This window comes from Aythya ferina (assembly GCF_964211825.1).
Source record: "Aythya ferina genome assembly, chromosome: 1".
NCBI lineage: Eukaryota > Metazoa > Chordata > Aves > Anseriformes > Anatidae > Aythya > Aythya ferina.
Genome location: NC_140296.1, coordinates 202,265,271 through 202,285,253, shown reverse-complemented (window position 1 = coordinate 202,285,253; position 19,983 = coordinate 202,265,271). Strand labels below are relative to the sequence as shown.

At 37.3% G+C, this 19,983-nt stretch overlaps 1 long non-coding RNA gene across 1 annotated transcript in view; it reads left to right on the top strand.

Annotated features, from left to right (window-relative positions):
* The window catches only part of LOC311430192, a 37,849-nt gene extending 31,794 nt beyond the window's left edge, over positions 1-6,055 (top strand). Inside the window, exon 4 of the long non-coding RNA XR_014688610.1 lies at positions 4,683-6,055. This is a non-coding gene — a long non-coding RNA (uncharacterized lncRNA). The remainder of the gene's footprint in view (positions 1-4,682) is intronic.
* Positions 6,056-19,983: the final 13,928 nt, after the last annotated feature.

Sequence of the window (19,983 nt, the reverse complement as noted above, 5' to 3'; positions counted from 1 at the left end):
TGTCAGAATTAGCTGACCCTTGCAATTTCCATTTCTGTCAATACAGTCATCTTATGGTAAGCCCTCAAATGATACTAATATCTGTAGTGGGAATGAAGCAATACTCAGCTAGAAGAAGGGAACCTCTGACTTTGATCTCATATATATCAGATCCTAGATTTTTACATTTTACATTAAAAGGTCATTGGACAAAGTACATTAAAAACCCTTGTCACATCAGAGAATTTAGATTCTATATCAGCTCCAATCTACTGTAATGGCAAACCCTTGCAACAGGTTGCCCTTAGATCCATGACAGCATTGTTGACATGAATGTGTCCACCCTGCTTGGACCTCTCTTTCCAACAGAAGAAATAACACAGGGATGAAGATTAAGAAGAGTAGAGAAGGCTCCAGGGTGACCTCTTTGCAGCTTTTCAATACTTAAAGAGGGCTTATGAAAAAGATGGAGATCAACTTTTTGCTCAGTCAGAGAATGAAAGGACAAGGGGGGATGATTTTCAACTAAAGGAAGGGAGATTTAGATTAGAGGTTAGGAGGAAATTCTTCACTCAGAATGTGGTGAGGCACTGGCACAGTTTGTCCAGGGAAGCTGGGAATGCCCCATCCCCTGAGGTGTTCAAGGCCAGATTGGAGAATACCCCAGACAACCTGATTCAGTTTGTGGCATCCCTGCCCATGGCGGGGGGGTTAGAGCTAGATGATCTTTAAGGTCACTTCCAACCTGAGACATTCCATGATTAAAGTAATGTTCACGCAGTTGCTATTTTTCTCCAAATAGAACAATTTGGCATAACTACAGTCAAAAGATGATTGTAAAAGCCAGGAACTTTGTCAGAATGACCTTATGAATTATTTTTGCAAGGGATGCCTTGATAAAGGTAAGATCCCTTTCATGCTGTGTCCATGGCCAGCAGCCCCCTCCAAACTCTTACACCAAAACCTGCCACAAAAGGGTTCTATGAAGTCCTTACTAGGTTCCCTTCATCTTTGTCCAAGCTTTCACTTTTGTTTCAAGTGAAAACTGAGATTAGAAAAAATGATCTGGTTGCAATATACTGTAAATGTTCATTGTAAAGGAAATTTTTTTTTCTTTTTTTTTTTTTTCTTCCTGAGCTGTTCACCATATTCTGCATTGAACCAATGCATTTGGCTTATGTGCAGCTCTTCAGCTTCAGAAAGGTACACAGAAGCAAATTTGCGTGTTTTAAAATACAGCAATAAATATATAGGAATCTGTTGTTATTATTGTTGTTGTTGTTGTTAGTAATAGTAGTATTAAAGACTGAAAAGGGATTTTCCTCTGTCTTTTCTGAGCTTTGGAGTAGACATTTAGGGAAAGAATAAAAGAAAAAGGCCATGCAAATATGCCTACTTACTACTCTTATTTTTCTCCTTTCATATACATTTTTGATGTTTTAGTTAGAAAGTATTAAATATGAAGGTCTTAACCCTAATGACCACATTTAGTTCTTAGAATTTTTTCACATTTACCGATTAACTCAGAAACATTTATTTAGAAGCAGTAGAAAGTAAGTCCTCCCAAACAGTTGTCAAGTGACAAATGCATTAAAGGTTAAGATAATGTCCATGCCTCACTTAGGTAAATACTATCAGTCTGAAATCTCCTTTTAAGGAGGAGATAACCAAACCCACTCAAGAAATAACAGCAAACAAAGCAAGACAAAGTAAACTCACATTAAAAGAAATTAGTACCTAACAAAACAGGGTAACAGCTTAACAAGCTACTGGTGCAGCACAAATCTCCTTTAAGTACCAGGAAATAAGCCATTGAACCTTCATCACTAAAGTGAAGTCCCCACTTGTAAAACTTCAGATAGCTACAAACTCCTTTGATTTGATGCAAATCAGAAGGTTTTTTTTTTTTTTTTTTTTTTTTTTTTTTTTTTTTTTGGGTGCTATTAGCTTCTAATGTATCTAAACACTAGGTGAGCTGAGAAAGACTGGGGATGAGCAAACACAGGATAGTGTATCCCATTGACGATGGGTGAATTTAAAAACAACAATAGCAACTCTTAAGTGTTTGTATTTCTGTTGATTTCACCCTTTCATCTTCTGGCATATGATGATGTTTAGTGTGATATCTTGTTAACCACTCTAAAGTCTTTCTGCTTTGTAATCTTCACTTCAGAGATACCTAGCATTTCCAACTTTAAATAAGGTATTATACCCACACATAGAGAGGTAATAATATAACTTCTGTTATGACTCAGTGTAAGGATAGATTCATTTTCAAATTACATCTTCCCTGGCATATGCAACCCACTGCTCACCGTCTGGTCTGCCTTCTCCTCTATATATGATCTATGGACAATACAAAACTGTTTCAACTCTCAGTAAGAGGCTTAAGTCTGTACCTCAGACTATAGGCTCCCAGAGACTAAGCTCTGAATAGGCTATTGGATCAGCTAGTGTGGCCTTCTTTACTAGGCAGGCCCTTACATTTCATTCAGCTACCTCTGCAAGAAGTGTTTGAGCTTGTTTGATTTAGGACTTCCACATTGTGAAATATATCTCTCAGAATGTGCATTTGAAAAAAAGCCGCAACTTGCCTTCATACTGTATGTCAATGCTCAATCTGCTTTGCCTAAAAATAATCGCCTAAATAACAACATACATTTGTCTTCTACCAGCCTATTGCTCCAAAAGTTCTAGACTGAGCTGCAGATGTTTAAAGTGTTCACTACTGCGTGAATTATCACCTTAGGTGATAATTTCCCTTGATATGTCTCAAGGTCTTTTTCCATACTGGCAATATTTTCTCTGCTTTCTTTCAGTCATAATGAGTCCTTTAAACTGTCAGGTTTCAGGATGCTCCTTCCTGAGTTACTCCTTGCTACTCAACTTCCTTGTCTTTTTGGCTTTGCTGAGTTTCTATTAACCTGAAATCACTATATTAGATTTGTACTGAAACAGTGCAGCAGGTGACATAATGCCAGTGGGAAACAGTAGAAGCACTGCACTGTGAAATAAATTCGAGTGGCCAAGATACTTAAATTGAAGTTAAGGGTTACTTCATATGAATAGTTACTTCATATTTTCCCTGTGTATGTAGGACAAGCTGATGTACTTGATGCCAGGTTCAAAAGTAAACACATTCAGGTACAAATACTAGCTTAACTATGTAGATGCAGTCCAACAAGCAGCAAGCCTGGCACAGTTCCACTGTGCAAACATGGAAAACATACCAAAAGATCCCAAAAGTGTCATGGTGAGCCCAGGAGTATGAACCTATGCAAACGTATTGGCCAAATCCTTTCACGGTGCAAAATTTCCTGTCTTAGTGTATCAATAAATACAGGGATTTGTGTTAGCTATAACAAGAGGATAACAATACCAAAATATAACTAAACAAGCATATTTTTCAGTTCTAAGGGCAATTCACAAGCCTACTATATAGTGTCACTTTAAATAAATGCAGTGGTAATGATAGATAAAATGAGTGTTTCTGAGCTGGAGAGGGAATAAAGCAGGGCAGTGCATAACATAGGTTATGTGGTATTTAGTTCAATTTTATTTCTTCTTAATTTTCCCTGAGTTTTAAAATCAGTCTCAGAGGGGTGACAGACATTTCTGGAGAAGAAGCTCATGTTAGATACATCCTGGAGCTGACCATCTTCTCTGCAAACCATCACTTGGCTTGACGCAGAGTAGGTGTTCTTCTGCAGGAGCACCAGGAAATGGGAGCCAGCTCAAGCCTAGTCCCTGCGGACCTCAGCTCCGTGTTTATGTCACCACTTAGTGGAATAATGAGCACTGATGGGTTGAAATGAATCCTGATCCCAACAGACTGAATTTAGCCTGTCCCATATCAGCCATCTCTCCATTTTTAGGGATAGGGTTTCAGTAAAGTAGAGGGCAAGGCCAAGTTCAGAATGGGACCCTGAACAGAGATTGGTATTAATAATATCAGTTTTACACATTTGTCTGAGGGATTTTTTTTCCTGCTATTTATTCAGCATGATTTTAACATCTTTCAGCTGATATTGATTTATTATTATTTTTTTTAATTAATCAGAATAAAACAGGATTTACTGATTTCATATAAGTTATTTTCCAAGGTCATTGTGAAATTTCTCTATATTATATCTTCTATCTCTAATAAGGGAATTAATGATATTTATCTTGCAACTTTGCCCAGTGTTAATTTCTGATAGTGGCCTGATAAAGTAAATTACTGCATGGCAGAGGACTGGCATTTTCAGTGTGGTTAAGGTGGAACCAGCTTTCTCTCTGACTCATGGTTTTGACAACTCATCTCCACCCTTTCTTTTTCATGTCAATGGAGCAACACCCGTCCACTGAAAATCACTGGTGTGTGGCTAAATGCGTGGCTGTATTGCCCTCTAGTGCTGACCCTCAGAGGAGAAGTGCAAATGTTATTACTATTGAGGGTAAATTCAGCCGTTTTAGGAGCTATGGGTCCTCAGATCCACTACTGAGACAGGTTGACCAACTCGGGAGATGATGTCATGCCGGGAAAAGAAAAGAATTTAGTGTGACAAGTCCCAGCAGCCAGTGAAGAAAATGATATCTGCTTAAAAGAGCTTTGAGCATCTTATTGCCTCAGTAGGATGTGTGTGTGTGTGTGTATGTGTGTATTTCCTTTGGGCGAAAATAGGATACAGATAAAAGCTTTTCAAATGTTTCTCTTTTAATAGGAAATATTGACTTCTGGAAACACCACAGTTTATAAATGGGGACCAGAGAGGGAACGTGCATGTTTTCCGTAGTAAGGATAATATTCTTCTTCAAAGTGGGGATCATCCTTCAATACCACTGCATTCAAGTTTCTAAAACTATCAGGATCCACAGGATAAGAAACTCCTTTGGATAGGGAAGACCGAGGATCAGACCATTCTTCTGTCTGAACCAACACAAGAACTTTAATCTTCTCCATCCCAGCTAAGATATCTATACACTGGAGTATTGTCTTATTTAAAAATAAGGCTACCAGTGTGAAGGGTATATTTCCTTTTCACTACGCAATTAATTGTTTATTTATTTATTTATTTCTCTTGATGTTTTTCTTCATTCCCCATTCTGGCTGCACATCTATTTTCATGACCCGAGAGCCACAACTGACCTAAGTGCTTGGGTTATTCATGTCTGAACAGCTGCAAAAGTGATTGGTGTGTTCTCATCTCAGTACAATGCACTCACTGCCCAGTCTATCACCATTACCATTGTTAGTCACATTAGCCCTCACTCATTCAAGATGAAGACGTGTTTTGAATAAGTGGGATAGACTATCAATGTTAAGGGACATGCATCTTCATCCTCTACTTCTATGAAATGCATCCTTCATGTGATAGCAGCCCATGTTCCTTACAGCTACAAAACCACATCTTAGGGAGCATTTTGAGATACAGTATTTCCCATAAGCCTTTTTCCTTCCTATCTTCAAATCATATGAGTAAAAATCTTAATTTACATAATTACAACATCATCAACACAGATGCAACCAAATCTAATGAAGGAGCTTCATGGTTGAGTGAATATGACTGCATTACAGGCTGTAAGAGTACACACAACTCTGGTCAACCCTTGTCTCTCATCCTGTTAAATGTTTGCCAAAATAGCCAAATATTTTCTTCTTTTTCTTCCTTCCTTAGCTAAGACAAACTAACTAAGTAACTAACACTTTAGGGAAAGATAAACTATGAAAAACGGAAAGTTGCAGAAAAATATCAAAGCAAAAATATCCTATGAGGAAAAGAAAAGTTTCCAAAGAAAACAAAAACTTTTCTGATTTATTTTTTTTTTAAATCCCACTTTTAATCCAGGAGTAGCAGTATTGAACAACTTGTATGAACATTACTGATTTGTATTTGTATTTTATTTTATTTTATTTTTAATGACAACAATTTATTTGATGTAATTATCACTTTTCTTTGAAAAAAGTTTGTTGTAGAATCATTGCATAAACAGCATGTGCTATATCACAGCACAGCAAAGGAAGCCTCTTCACAGTCTTGGCTGTGTGACATAAGGGAGGAGACCTGTAGAAAAAAAAAAAAAAAAAAAAAAAAAACTTTTTTCTAATGTTATCTGGATGGCTATCAGGGTAAAAGTTTTTAAAGAAAAGAAGTTACCAGTGAACATGCCTATACAGGACATGCAAACTTACTGAACAAGTTAATAAAGTGTAGAATAATATTTTACCAGTTCACTTATTATTAGCAAGAGACCATACCCCACATGAAACATGACTCAGCCAGCTGCAAATATACCCCTCTTAGTCCTCTGAGGTTTCTTTCTTTGATGCTCAACTTATTCAAGATACTTCCCACTGCCTGCCTCCAATTTTGCTTTTGTGGTAAGTTGTTTAGACATGATTTAAAAACACATTACGGGCTATGGAGTGCGATAAGATGTAAATCAAGCTCATCCAGTCATTCAATCCAAAAATAATATGCTGGCATGGCGGGATATTAGAACCTCTGTAGGATCCCAAGTGAGAAGTCTTGAAACAAAATCAAAGTTATTGTTGTTGTTATTATTACACTACACTGAAGAGTGGAGGATTCTTCCCTATCTTCAATGGGCATCTTGTGTCAGGTTTCCCACACTTTGGAAATGAAAGCAAACCCTTTGATTAGAAAGAATAATACACTGTGGCATATGTGGTGTGGTCTACTGCTGCCTTGTTGTACTGAATGCATGCTAACAAGAATGATGGGCAGGTTGACTTTGGTTAGGCAAAATGTGAAGAAAACTAAAAGTGCAATGAAATTCCCTTGGAACTTACTGAGCCTAAGTGCCAAAAATGTGAGGTCCTGCAATTATTGGATTATTTATATAGGGTACAAGTTCATATATAATAATAACCTGGTTAAAGAAAAAAAATAATAAAAAAATAAAATAAAGAAGGCAAAATCATCACCTGAAAATTAAATTCCTCAACAGCACTAAGAATGAGTTATGGATAAATATGATTTAAATTATCTACAGTAAAATACATATTAAATGTGATATATGAATATACCACATCAACTGCAATATCAATTATCCATGGCCTAGAAAGCGGTAAGGCCTGGAAATGCTTTCTTTCCAACCAATACCACTTAGCATTTCTCTGTTGACAGTCATGACACATTGGTAGATTTTCTTGTGAAAAAGAATAAATTAAATATCTATTCTGCCCAGAACAATGGACTGATGAGAGTTTTATAATATGGGGAAAACATAATGGAAGGTAATATCAGAAAATAAGTGCTTTGCCCTCTTTTATTTCAGTAATGATAAAATATTTCAGCATGGAAATGGGAGCTTGTTTGTAAATTCTGTGCTTGACTTGCCTATTGCTTACCTTATGATTGCAGGAGTTGAACTAATGCAAAGCCTGAATGAGGCCAAAAGTCAGTCCTGTCCATCAGAGAGCTTCCAGAAGAGACATGACCACTTTGATCCTTAAAAAAAGCCTGTGACAGACAGACTCATGGTTGGTAGTCATTCTTCAGCACAAAGTAGCTTAACCTTTCTATAGAAGTTCATTATATCAAGCAAACAAACAAACAAAAATACACCAAAGTGTACACATGATCTCTGTTCTTCAGTTTCGATATCCTTTAGATATGTTGGCCTTTGAGCACCTTGAAAAGGGAGAAACTTTGGACCTGATTTACTATTATATTCCAATCCCATATAGAGCATGGAAGAATGAACATATCTTTGGTTGAAGAGTTGCTGTGGTATTCACAGTGACTTGCAAAGGTAAATGGTGTGGAGCACAGGTATGGCATGTGCTGAAATTGTCCCAGGAAATGATGAAAGCAACCGAAGCCAAGTAATTGTTCACACACATGAAATGGGATTTCCTCCTGTTCTGAAAGCAGTGGAAAATAGTGAATGATAGACCCTGTCAACAAAAAACGTAGAACTGGGGAAGAACCCAGCTGTGTTCCTAACCTTCACATTGAACTAGAAAGTTGAGGATGTCTGTTCTTAGCTGAAGGAAACTGCATCATGGCAAAATACTTGATTCACTTAACCTCTGTCCTGTTCTGTCCAGATGAGACTAACTTCTGTTGCCTGTGGTCATACTAAAGAGAAGGTCACCTGTTCTGGCTGAGAGCAGAAACTAAACAATCCTAACCCATGTGTTTTGTTATTTGATGACTCAGGCTCTAAATGGTGAATAACAGGAGCTGAATGTGATTCAACCCAAACAAAAGTTGAACTCTTTCCCAATGCTGCATTATTGTCAGACATTCCTGAATAAGTGGTACAACCTTATGCAAAATCCAAACAAACCCAGCATGTGAAAATGGCATTTAAGCCTGAATAAAGTGTTAAAATAAACATATTAGGCAGCAAGGATATGTTTTGTAAACACATCAGGATTTGTGAACAGATTGTCATATTACATTAAAACCATTTAAAACCCCATTTGTGACTACAGCCATTTCATAACATCTTTTTCTAAGTGGCTAAAGAGACATATGTGTTTAGTCTATTAAAAGAGAGAGCAGGCACACATGGGGACTGATAATTCCTGTGGCTGAGCCTCTGTTACACCCTGAGCTAGCTGTAACCCATGTCGCCCCATCAACACTGCTGGCACACAGATAGCACCATAGCACCCCTAAGCTGGCAGTGGAAGTCCTTTGTTGCCAGTCACCTCACTGAACAGAGGTGACCTCCTATGCTTTTATTTTTTAACAGACTTCAAAACCAGGCTTTACGGTAAAATAGCACTACCAAACTACCACAGAACAGTGACAGGAAGCCTCGTTTAGCTAAAATGCTTTGGCCTCCATATCTTTGGCCTAATTCTTCTCAGCTTAACAGCAATGCACATTCTCAACACTGTAGCTTACATATGTTTGCTGAATCAAGGATCAGAGACCTTCCTAAACTTTAATTTTTCTGTCTTGCTCATTCTTTTCAAGATCTGTTCTACTCTTTCCATGAAGAGTAAATCCTCCAATATCAGTACTTCAGGCTGCCTCTGGGAAAAAAAAAAAAAAAAGTCTCCAGGCTCCAGGGGACCTTAAGGATCTTTAAAGGATTGGTGCTCTTCACATTGACTACTAAGTGGGAGTCAAGACATGCAACAGGACTGTGACTTTTTGATGAGTGAAATTAGAAGACATTAATTGCATTTGCACATTTAATAGCTAATATATACATATAATATTAAAAAAAAAAAATCATTCTAAATAGCAATATTGTCAAATGATACATATTGGAGTTTCATGACTGACTACTATGAAGCTTCTTTTTGATGGTACCTTCCCTGTTGGCAAAAACTAAGGATCTGGCCTAAGATTTTCCTGCTTGAAAAAACAAACAAACAAACAAACAAACACACAAACAAAAAACTACTATTTAAATGTTTTTATGTTTCAGTCATGGACTGATTTCTTATTCCAAATTAGCTCTTGTCCCACATCAGTTCTGTGAATTTCATGTGTTCAGAGTCAGGAGGCTGGCTTAATAAAAAAGGGGGCGGGGGGGGAGGCAAAATATCAGGATCATGCAGGTGTCTGAAGCTGTTTGTATACATTTAGATTTTATTTTATTTTATTTTATTTTATTTTTTAAATACAGAATTAAAGAAGGAAATAAAAGGCTAAGAAGCAACTGCGATGATCTTATAATAAAGTTATTCCAGCAGCCTGGGACTTGTATTGCCCCTGTTCCCAAGCTAAGTTTGCAAAGACATCTCTGTATTACAGTTCAGAACTTAACTGCTCTGGTCACTTGGAAATGGGCCCAGAGACAGCTCTGGTAAATCACAGTTTATCATTAGTTGCAAACTTTTATAGGCTTAGTTATGTGTGTTGTTGTGAGATGCACACTAAGTATTTTACTCCCTTCCCAGCCTGCTGTTTCCAAGTTTGGAAACACTAGGTCCCAGCCATTGACTTTTCATAACAGAATTTCAGTCTAGCTGAAGTTAATTAATTTAAATTGGGCTCCAACTCCCATTCATCTTTCATAAGCTATCCTTTTCCTCTGCTTCAGCAAAATCTTAGTACCTCATCTGCTGGACTGATCCTCATGAGCAGTGTGCAGCCTGGGCACAGGTATTAACCCTTCTCTAGCACTTGCATTGCCACTGAGATAACCTGCAGAGAGACCATTTAAAGCTTATTATGAAGTATTTTTTTCAGATGTAGAAATGCTGGGAAAACAAACACAAAGCTTGTTTATTTGATCACAGTATATAGGAGACATAGAGATTATAAGGCAGTGATGATGATTTACAATTGCATGGGTCCTGCCCCCAAAGGACATATTTTGTGTTTAGGGTAAGGCTCCTTTGGCACTACAGAGGGACCCCAAAATGAAGATATATCCTTGATCCCCCTGAGGTTTCTTTCAGGGTAACTGAGCTGTTGAATTAAGGAGTCAGACTCCAAGTGCTTGCTAAACCGTAGGCAAAGAAGAACTGTTCAGCCTGCCTCCAGCTATTTCTACATGTACTGTTTCCAAAACTGCCACTGCTTAAAATTCCCAGAGCATGCTTTCAGAGATGTCTCTGAAACTCAGAAGCTCCTGTTTGGAATATTAACTGTAAATAACCTTCCAAGATAAGTTTTGTGTGGCAAAGAGGAAAAAAAAAATCCAAAAATCCTTTGACTCTTCCTTGATGATGTAGCACAATGTTCCCTTACTGTAAACTTCTCACATTCATCTATGCTGCAGATATGTCTAATGAAATGTCTTTCAACTCCATAGACACTTGTTATACACATCCCCATTAAGTCACTGCACTTAGTCATAGCAGATAGATCCGCTGGCACAATAGGACAATCCAAATGAGGTGATGTTGTGTTTCTCAGCTGCCACCGTCCGGGAGGATATACAATGAGATACAGGCGAGAACTCAATTAAAATTGGCATTTTAATTCAGATGACTTAAGAATTTCCTTCTCCTAAAGATGGATAAAGAGGTTTCCTATCTTTACATTTCAACTCACTGGCTGATAAATTCAAGGCACTTCTTGTCTGCAGATACAGCTAGCTGCAGAAGCTGCCATGCCATCAGAAATCACTTGAGAGAGACAGCCAGGGATTCAAGCTGCTTCTTAGCACCACTAAATAGGTTGATGCCTATAATTCCTAAAACCATAACAGCTCACTAGTAATTTCTGTCATTTCAACAATATAGTTTTAGAAGAGATTTAAAAATGTATCACCACTATTTCATCAAATGCCACATTTCACCTTCTGTAGCCACTATTTTGTATCCTTCTTTGCTATTAAATTGACTTCAGTTCTTCAAATGACACATCTGTTTAAGCCTTATCTGTTCAAAGAAAGCTAATAAGCATAGCTAGGTTTAAAAGGATTAACTTGGATGGGAATTCTAAAAGTTTTCAAACATTCTTGATAGTATTTGCTATTAAAAAAGGGAAAAAATGAAAAAAAAATGCATTTACCTTCTTAAAAACTCTCAAACTTATAACGATGAGAGATTAATTCCTTAGCAGGTTAAATGGATGAGGATGACATTTCTGTGCTTAGGGAAGCTCCTGATATCTATCTAATGTCTCTCTCTGTACTTTTAAGATCTGTGCTGGAAAAGAGGATAAGTTGCATTTTTATTTTTTTTTGAGCAGTAAAATTCAGAATACCTATACATATATGAATGCTTTATTCAGTTATATATAGATATATCTGAATTGCTGAAAAAAAAATACAAAGAAAAAAAAATGTTACTGTATGAAATGTTGATAAGCCACTTCATTTAAAATAAATAAATAAATCTTTAACCAGTTGTTTTCCTGTTTTTGTTCCATAAACATATGTTCCTATGCTCTGTACTGTACACCTTGCTGTAGCCCAAGTTGCATATCTTTAACAGGCACAATAATAAGGTTCAAATAGTCAGAAGTCATCTGAAAAACATTCAGAATGATTTTAGATACAGAGGACAAATTCACATCTATGTCAGATAAGCAGCATGAACTGCACATTGGGCTCCAGACAAAACACTCAGCTCTGCTGAAATCAGTGTCTGTCTTTCCGAAGAGTTCAGCAACAGTGATGTGAGATATGGAGAGCTGACTTTCACTAGAAAAAATCCCCATATAGGGATAAAATATGGATGAAAGAGGTAAAATCCATGCATTATAAAATTGTGTAAAACTCAAGCTCAGACAGGGCAAGACTGCAAAATTCGAACTTAGGATGAGATGCTTCAGAAAATTATCTTCCAGAGACAATGGAAAATTGTCCCAGATTCTGAAATAATGAATCCCAATGCACTGAACTAAAGAAGAAATAGTTGACACTTAAGAAATAGAAAATATTGCTAAATTTACTTGTTGTCTGCCACCAGCAACAGTTCAGAACAAGAATAAAGTTTTTGTTTGTTTGTTTGTTTGTTTGTTTGTTTTTTAAATGAAAATTGAAAGCAAAAAGCTATTGCCACCATTTCTCCAGGAGACACAGACTCTCACGAGTAATTCCGTCTCTCTCTGTATATGGATTTTAGATGCAATTACAACTGAAAGAGAGAGAAGCCAAGCAAAGCAGACACAGGCACTAATACTATATCTGTCAGTCACAAAGATGAGCTGCTCACCTCTAGCTTTAACCAAATTAACACATCAGTGACTTATGCATAACTTTGGGACTTTAATTCACAGCTTGACAAATGATAAACAAGAAACCAAGGTACGGATTTCACATTTTTCAGTAAATGCTTCAAAGGCAGCTGGATCCAGTGAATAGCCCAAGTGATGCAGTAGGTGTGCTTCCTGTGGCAGAATATCCCAAATTTCCCGATCTGAGTTTTCTTACCATACAGAGGTAGACCAGGAGGTAATATACAGAAATGCATAAAGAGAAAATAGGGCTTTTGATTTAGGTTTAGGATCAGCTTAAAGACAACCTAGAAATCTCTTCAGTTGTTCTGCTGTGGTAAAACTAAAACTATAGAAAGTGAATTCAGAAGGGAAACTTTTATCAATTTTGTCTGTAAACCAAAAGGCAGACCTTGTAAGTTGGCTCAGCCCCAAAGGTTCCTGTCAGTATCAGCTTTCATCAGTAAGTCAGAGTGGAGGCTGAGAACCTGCTCTGTGTCCATATTCATTTGTATGCACAAGAGAGAGACATAAACCCACTGAACGTCTAACCAAGAATCTTTGGAAATCTAGTTTACTTTCCATCCTCATTTCCATCTTTCTTAACATTTTTTCCCCCCCACTGTAATCTTACGATTGACTTCAGTGGATTTATCATGATTCATTTCAGGTGAAAAGAGATGAACTTTTATTTAATCCAACCTAAATATTGTTTTCAAATACAAATAATGTAAAAATACATTGTTTTTTTTTGGATTGGCAGCCTTTCTAAGTAAGTTGTGAAGCTCCATGGGAACTGTAAGAAAATGGACCTCCCCATAAAAATCTGGATTCAATTCTAAGTTGAATTTCTAAGCCATTTCCCTTCAAAATTCAGCATGGTTCAGCTTCTAAGACATTGCATAACTTTAATTACTAGTGGAAAATGATCATTTCACCCAGTTAATCTAGTTTGTCTTTGAAAGTATAATAAAGTACTATCTAATAATAAAGTATGTGCTTATCATCTGACCAAGCTTCTAGCTAAAGTACTGTTTACTGATCTAATGATCTGGCTTTGCTTTAAACAATAACATCTAAATATAAACATTATTCCTCCACTTGATCTCCTACACATTTGATTTTATGTAGGTCATTAATGATGCCAGAAAGGATAGGCTTTAATGCATTTAAATAAAATAAAGTTGAAGAAACACGTGGGAGAAAAAGAATCCAGCCCAGCAGTTGAGGTATGTTGGCTAATAATTTCAGTCAGTGCAATGCCCAAGAGGCAGGTGTCGTATTTAGATATAGGCTCTTCTAGCGTGTCATAGTGTTGGGCTAAAAACTACGGACCGAAAGACCCATCAGAACCTGGCTGACCATTCCTTAGACCTAATACAGAGAATAGGCTTGCATTAAAAAAAAAAAAAAAAAAAAAAAAAAAAAAAAAAAAAAAGTTGTTACATCAAAGAATTATTTGAGCAGGTGAGCAGGTATATAGAAAGGATGTGAAAAAAAGTCCAAAGTGTCTGTTTTTTTCAATGAGATGAGTCCAAGAGACTGAATCAGCATGTTTAAGTCTCACATAAAACTCCAGCATCTTCACTAAATAAACGTACCCATAAATATTGTGCTGACAGTTCAGCATGTCAGTAATTGACAACTGCAATTACTCCTCTTTTGTCTATTCTATTTTGTGAAATAGAAGTGGAACTGTTATGAGTAGAATTCTTTGGCAGAAAATCACCAACACAGCCGAGAAGCTGTGTGAAAGTCCTGTAAGTCATAGAATAAAATAATAGAATTATAGAATAACTTAAGCTGGAAAAAAACTCCATCATCAAGTCACTGCCATTAACCTAGCAGTGCCAAGTCTACTACTCAACCATGTCTCTAAACACGATATCTACAAATCTTTTAAATACCTCTAGGGATGGTGACTCAACTATTTCCCTATCCAGCCTGTTCCAATGCCTCACAACCCTTTCAGTGAATAATTTTTTTCCAAATATCCAACATAAACTTTCCCCGGTGTAACTTGTGGTCATTTCCTCTTGTCCTATTGCTTGTTACCTGGGAGAAAAAATCAACGCCTTCCTCACTACACCTTCTTTTGGGTTAACTGTAAAGAGTAAGGTCTCCCCCAAGCCTCCTTTTCTCCAGACTGAATAACTCCAGTTCTATCAGCTGCTCCTCGTAAGACTTGTTCTCTAGACCCTTCACCAGCCTCTTTGCCTTTCTTTGGACAAGTCCTCATAGTGATGTAGCCAGGAGAGCTTCTGTCTCTCTGAACAGGAGATGTGGTAGAATTAGGACAGATTCCCTCTGCTCCCATGGGTAGAGAAAATGTCATGTCATCCCAACTTTATTTCCTGTTGGCTGAACTTCTTTCAGTAAAGGATGAGGTTAACATTCAAGCATAGTTTATAACAACATTCAAGATGATATTACTGAAAGAGAAGCATACCTTAGTTAGAGTTCAGAGGCCTTGATTTCAAAACCATGAAATAACATGAGACTCATGTAGAACCCGATGTGAGAGTTGTAAAAAAACAAATGTTGCCAGACATTTGAGAAAAACGGGAAGCTGGTGGTTTAGCTCCATAAGTCACATTTCTGAATGAACAAGAGGATTGCTGGCAATAATAGTCAATGTGATAAATGTGTACATTTGAGTGAATTTTTCACTCTAAGCATTTGCAGCAAACAAGCAAGATGGTCACAAGTCTTGTGGTCACACCCTTTGAGACACACATGGTAGGGCAGAAGTTGGCCTTGTGTTAGAAGCAGGTATGTCCAATATTCCCAGAAAATCTAAGTGTCCATATAACCATGACAGACAATATATCATCGGAAGAACATTTTGGGTGTCTTTGGCACAGCATATTAAAAAGGAAAGAAGCAAAACACAGTTCTCTGTGGCTTGAGGGTCACCCAGAAGCTGTTCCCACAGTTCTATTTAGCTAATGAAGTCATACAAACTGTGCACAAAGTGGCACTAGTGACCCCTGTGTTGCTGGATGCTGAACTTTAAAGGTAACACGATAATGGTTTAGGACATAGAAACAAAGGAAGCCTATGTGTAACCACATAAGCAGGAGACTGACAAACAAAGATGCTATAGAATGGAAATAGATAATTTCAGGCAGGGAGAATGTAAAGTAATCGCTCCTGCTAGTTCCACTGTTCATTGCCATGCAGGCTTGGCTTCTGTTCTCCTCTATTTTTCCACCTTTTATACTCAATAAAGAGATTTGTTTTCTAACATGGAGCAAAAGCACATAAACAGAGTTACTAATTCCCCTCCAATTTTCACATATACATGTGAACATAGGAGTATCCTACTCAGGGTTGTGAGATGCACTGTCCTCTTGTGTAAGAAGCCTTGACATAAGACACTGAAAAAAAAAATGCCTCATTAAACTTTTATCTTCTCTCCTTATTGAAGTCCCCAAACAATTGCATGTCTTGCTTTCTCTTTCTTTTCTTTCTCTTTCCCTCTTTCATTTTGTGTTTTTCTTTTAATTCTTTCCTTTTTTTTTTTTTTTTTTTTTTTTTTTTTTTTCTTTTCTCTCTTGTTTGCTCTCTTGCTCCCTCTTTTTGCATAAACTTTGAAAATAAGAATGGGAAAAAAAATAATCTTCATGGGTTTATAGTCAATTTGTTTTCAACCTTAAATTCTATAAAAACTTTGGCAATAAATAAAGAAAAATTAAACTTCTAAAGCAGATCAGAAGAACTTAGAAATATTTAAGTTCCCACACTAGTTTCATGAGTTTGCTGGTATATCAGTAAATTAACAAATTAAAATACACTAAAAACATTATTTTTCATTTCATTTTAGCCCAATTTTTTTGCTAAACAATGTAAGATAAAGGGAATAAAAACGTATATCATCTTTTTTTTTGAAACCAGAGTTGCTTATGTCTTATGTGCCTTCAAGTCACAAGAACAGGAGGGTATACATTTTTCATGAAAGCTGTACTTATACAACTGTATTTTAGTCTTTAATGCATTCTTTTTTTTCCAGTTTGCTCATCCATAGTAAAGATTTGTTGTGGTCCCCGTTTTGCAGCTGTAGTCCTGAGAAGTGGACACATTCACACAGCACTTCTCTAGAGTTGAACAACACAAGCAAGCCTTGTGCTCCAGCCCTGAGGCTGAGTGGAGTAGCCTGACTCATGTCCACATGTCTAAACTCTCCTTTCCAGAAAAAAAAAAAAAAAAAAAAAAAAGGAAAAAAAAATGTGGCCACATCCAAATTGCCTGCTGGGGACAACACTTGTCTTGTGCTATTATCTGGAAGAGTTTGTAACTAGCTGAGCCCAGATCAATGTCATGAAGTGTGACGATGGCTGAACCAAGTAGACCATAGCCACTATCCAGTCTGCCCCACTGCAGGTAGGTCAAGGACACAGCCACAGGGACTCCCAGAAGGAGAAGAGTTTGGTGACTCAAGACACAAATTGTTATTTCAGACACTGAGCAGTCCTTCAGCACTTTTTCTTACAATTTTCATGCAAACAGGAAACTTAACAGAACCTCTATGCTCTTGTGCTAAAGGGTCTGTAAAGACAAAACTTCATGTAAGACTTAACAGCACATGAGCCAACTTTTATTTGGAAGTTTCCATGGATGCATCATCATGATGTTGCATATGGACCTTGTTGGGAGGCCCATCCAGACAGAAGACAGTGCAAGCTAATGCAGCTACATATTATTTCCAGACCAGAGCTGGCTTCCTCCTGGCCAGCTCTGAGCAGGAGGAAAGATCACATCTGTCTATATCTATCTTTAAAGGCTGAATTGTCTGCTACAATTTTGGGACCTGTTCCCAGCATAGCCCAGTTCATGCTCCCTACTTTGGACTTATGGTAAAAGCAGACTTTAAGCAATTTTTTCAACTAACTCCTGCATGCATGTACTAATATATAAATGTTAAAAAAAATCTGCATTTCTATAAATAGAGTTATTTTCATGAGACACATAAACAATGTTTCATTCAAAATCTACAATCTGAAAGGACACATTTTGTCTTAATAAGATATGTAGTGGGTTTCCTGTGTGTGACACTGGAATAGCGAATGTTTCCCAACGGACCATTTAACTACAATAAATCCAGGCTTGTTCCTTATAAAGAAACATTGTCAGCAACAAATTGTTTAACAGTTGTTTTAAGGTCATGCTTTCTAAACCCACCTACTTCCCACAGTATTTACAGCACCACTATTTAATATAGTTAAAACGTGATTGATTGTACATGTGTGTGGGGGCGTGTATGTGATTATTTTCATTAAACAAAATAGTTCCATTGCCATCTTATCAGAAATTGCAGAAAGAACTGAATGAAAATGAACTGAATTAATAATAAATTGAAAGAGGATTGTGCAATGCCAGGGTTGCTACTAAAGGCGAGATGAACTTGAATCAGAACGTTTCTCAGAAGCACTTGTTTCTGGGATGCATTTGGGTTCAAACAGTTCCCTATCTGTTTTGGTGGGATAGTAGATTAAAAATTAACTAGCACCTACCTTTGTGGGGACATGGAGTTAAATGGAACTCTCTGATAGCTCTTTTCTCCACAGCAAAATATTTCTGTGTGCTGAACACTTCTGGCTTTAGGTGAAGCTCTCTCAAACCCTGCATTCTGGGATTCCTCACATTTACACACTTATAGGGTAAAAATTGCCCCATTCTTTACCCTGTTAAAAATCTTTCCAATCTGAAGGAGCTATTTGTTTTCCTGAGTTTACATAAATATGATTTTCAAAGGATTTTATGACAGTGCACTGGACACAAACATCAAATATTTACACACATAATAAAGTGGAACATATTTACCATACAAATGCAGCTAGTTGACTCCAGAGTACCAATACTATTGCCACTGCTATAAAGTTTTAAGGACTGAACAACTTAAATATGCATTTCACAGGTTACAGGGAATGAGCCTCTCTCTTTGTTTAAATATAGGAGTAAAATAATGTAAATTGGGTCACACCCAGGCTTGAACTAGTCAAACATTATGGTTGAGACAGCTGCTCAAAAACTTTGGACAGTAGATAGTTTAGAAAAACACCTTATTTTGTATACTCAAGTTTGAAATTGTTAGCCTGTGAATCTTCAACATATGTGGAGAATCCCTGCAAGTCCCTCTGCAGTGGAATGGAGAACCTGCAGCTCTACCCACCCTGAACCTAAAATTTCTTCCCCTGTGATAGAGCTCATAAGCTTTTCCCAGGCACACAGGGAGTACTCAGGTGAGACATGCGGCAAGTCCAGACCTCTTCCATCCCACAAAATTAACTTGATTTTATTGTTGCTTCATTCCCCACACTCCCAGGCCAGCCCCCGCTTGTCCATTTAATATCCAGCATTGCATCCTGTCTGACATATAGAAAGTAGATTTCCTAACTGAGGGACTGTATCTTTTTTTGTACCGGGGCCCTGATTCTCAATAGGAATTCCTAGCCTCTTTTTCATTAAAATTGTAAATAATAAAGTACATCAAGACTTTGTAATATTAACCTATTAGTCCTTAGTGGGTGGGAAGGGCACCCAACCCTTAACAGCCTGGGTTTGCTATTTTTTTAGGTACTTTTGCAACCACAGGTCACCAACTAGCTATGAATCTACTGCCATCTACCACAACTCCAATTAATTCTAGCCAATATATTTTGAGCCAGCAGTAAGTTAAAATAACATCTTATTTGCTTGCATAACAGCCTTGCACATGCAATGGTTTTCCTGTATAACCGCACCTTCTGACTGGTCATGAACAACACTTTAAATAATGGCCACATTATGATTTTTTAAGGGAAAAATCTGGGGAAGCATAGGCAGTTGTTATGCAAGAAAATATGATAATCATATTTATCACATGTTAACAGAAATCAAATATGTGACTGGCTGGCACTTCCATTGATTAAACTCTCAGAGTAAGAAGTAGGCTGGGCTTTTTATTATTATTTGTCAGGGGATAGAGCTCCCATTGTGATAGGCATTTTATATATGCAAAATGAGATGCTGTTCCTTCCTTACTCAAGAGCTGGCAAACTCTGGGCATAGACACATTGCCTGGTCACACTGCTGGTCTGTGCCAAAGCTTTCAAGTCATTAGACCACACACCTTTTCTCAAATAAAATCTGTAATAATGTCTCTATTATTAAAAATGGACTTTTGCCATAAAACAAACTCATCATATTAAGCAAGTCTATGTGAGTAGAGTGGCTTGCCACATGACCTCAAAAGCCTGCGATGCCAGCTGCAACTATAAGCTATCTTTTTCTGCTCAACAGCTCACTAATAATTCAGACAACCCTTGTTCTCACTAAATTATTTTTGTGAGCTGAACTGGGAGAGCACTTGCAAGAGGAGAGCATTTTGTTAGAGTTTTCAATGCTGCTCTGAATGTGACTGGCAGCATGTTCTGGCAGT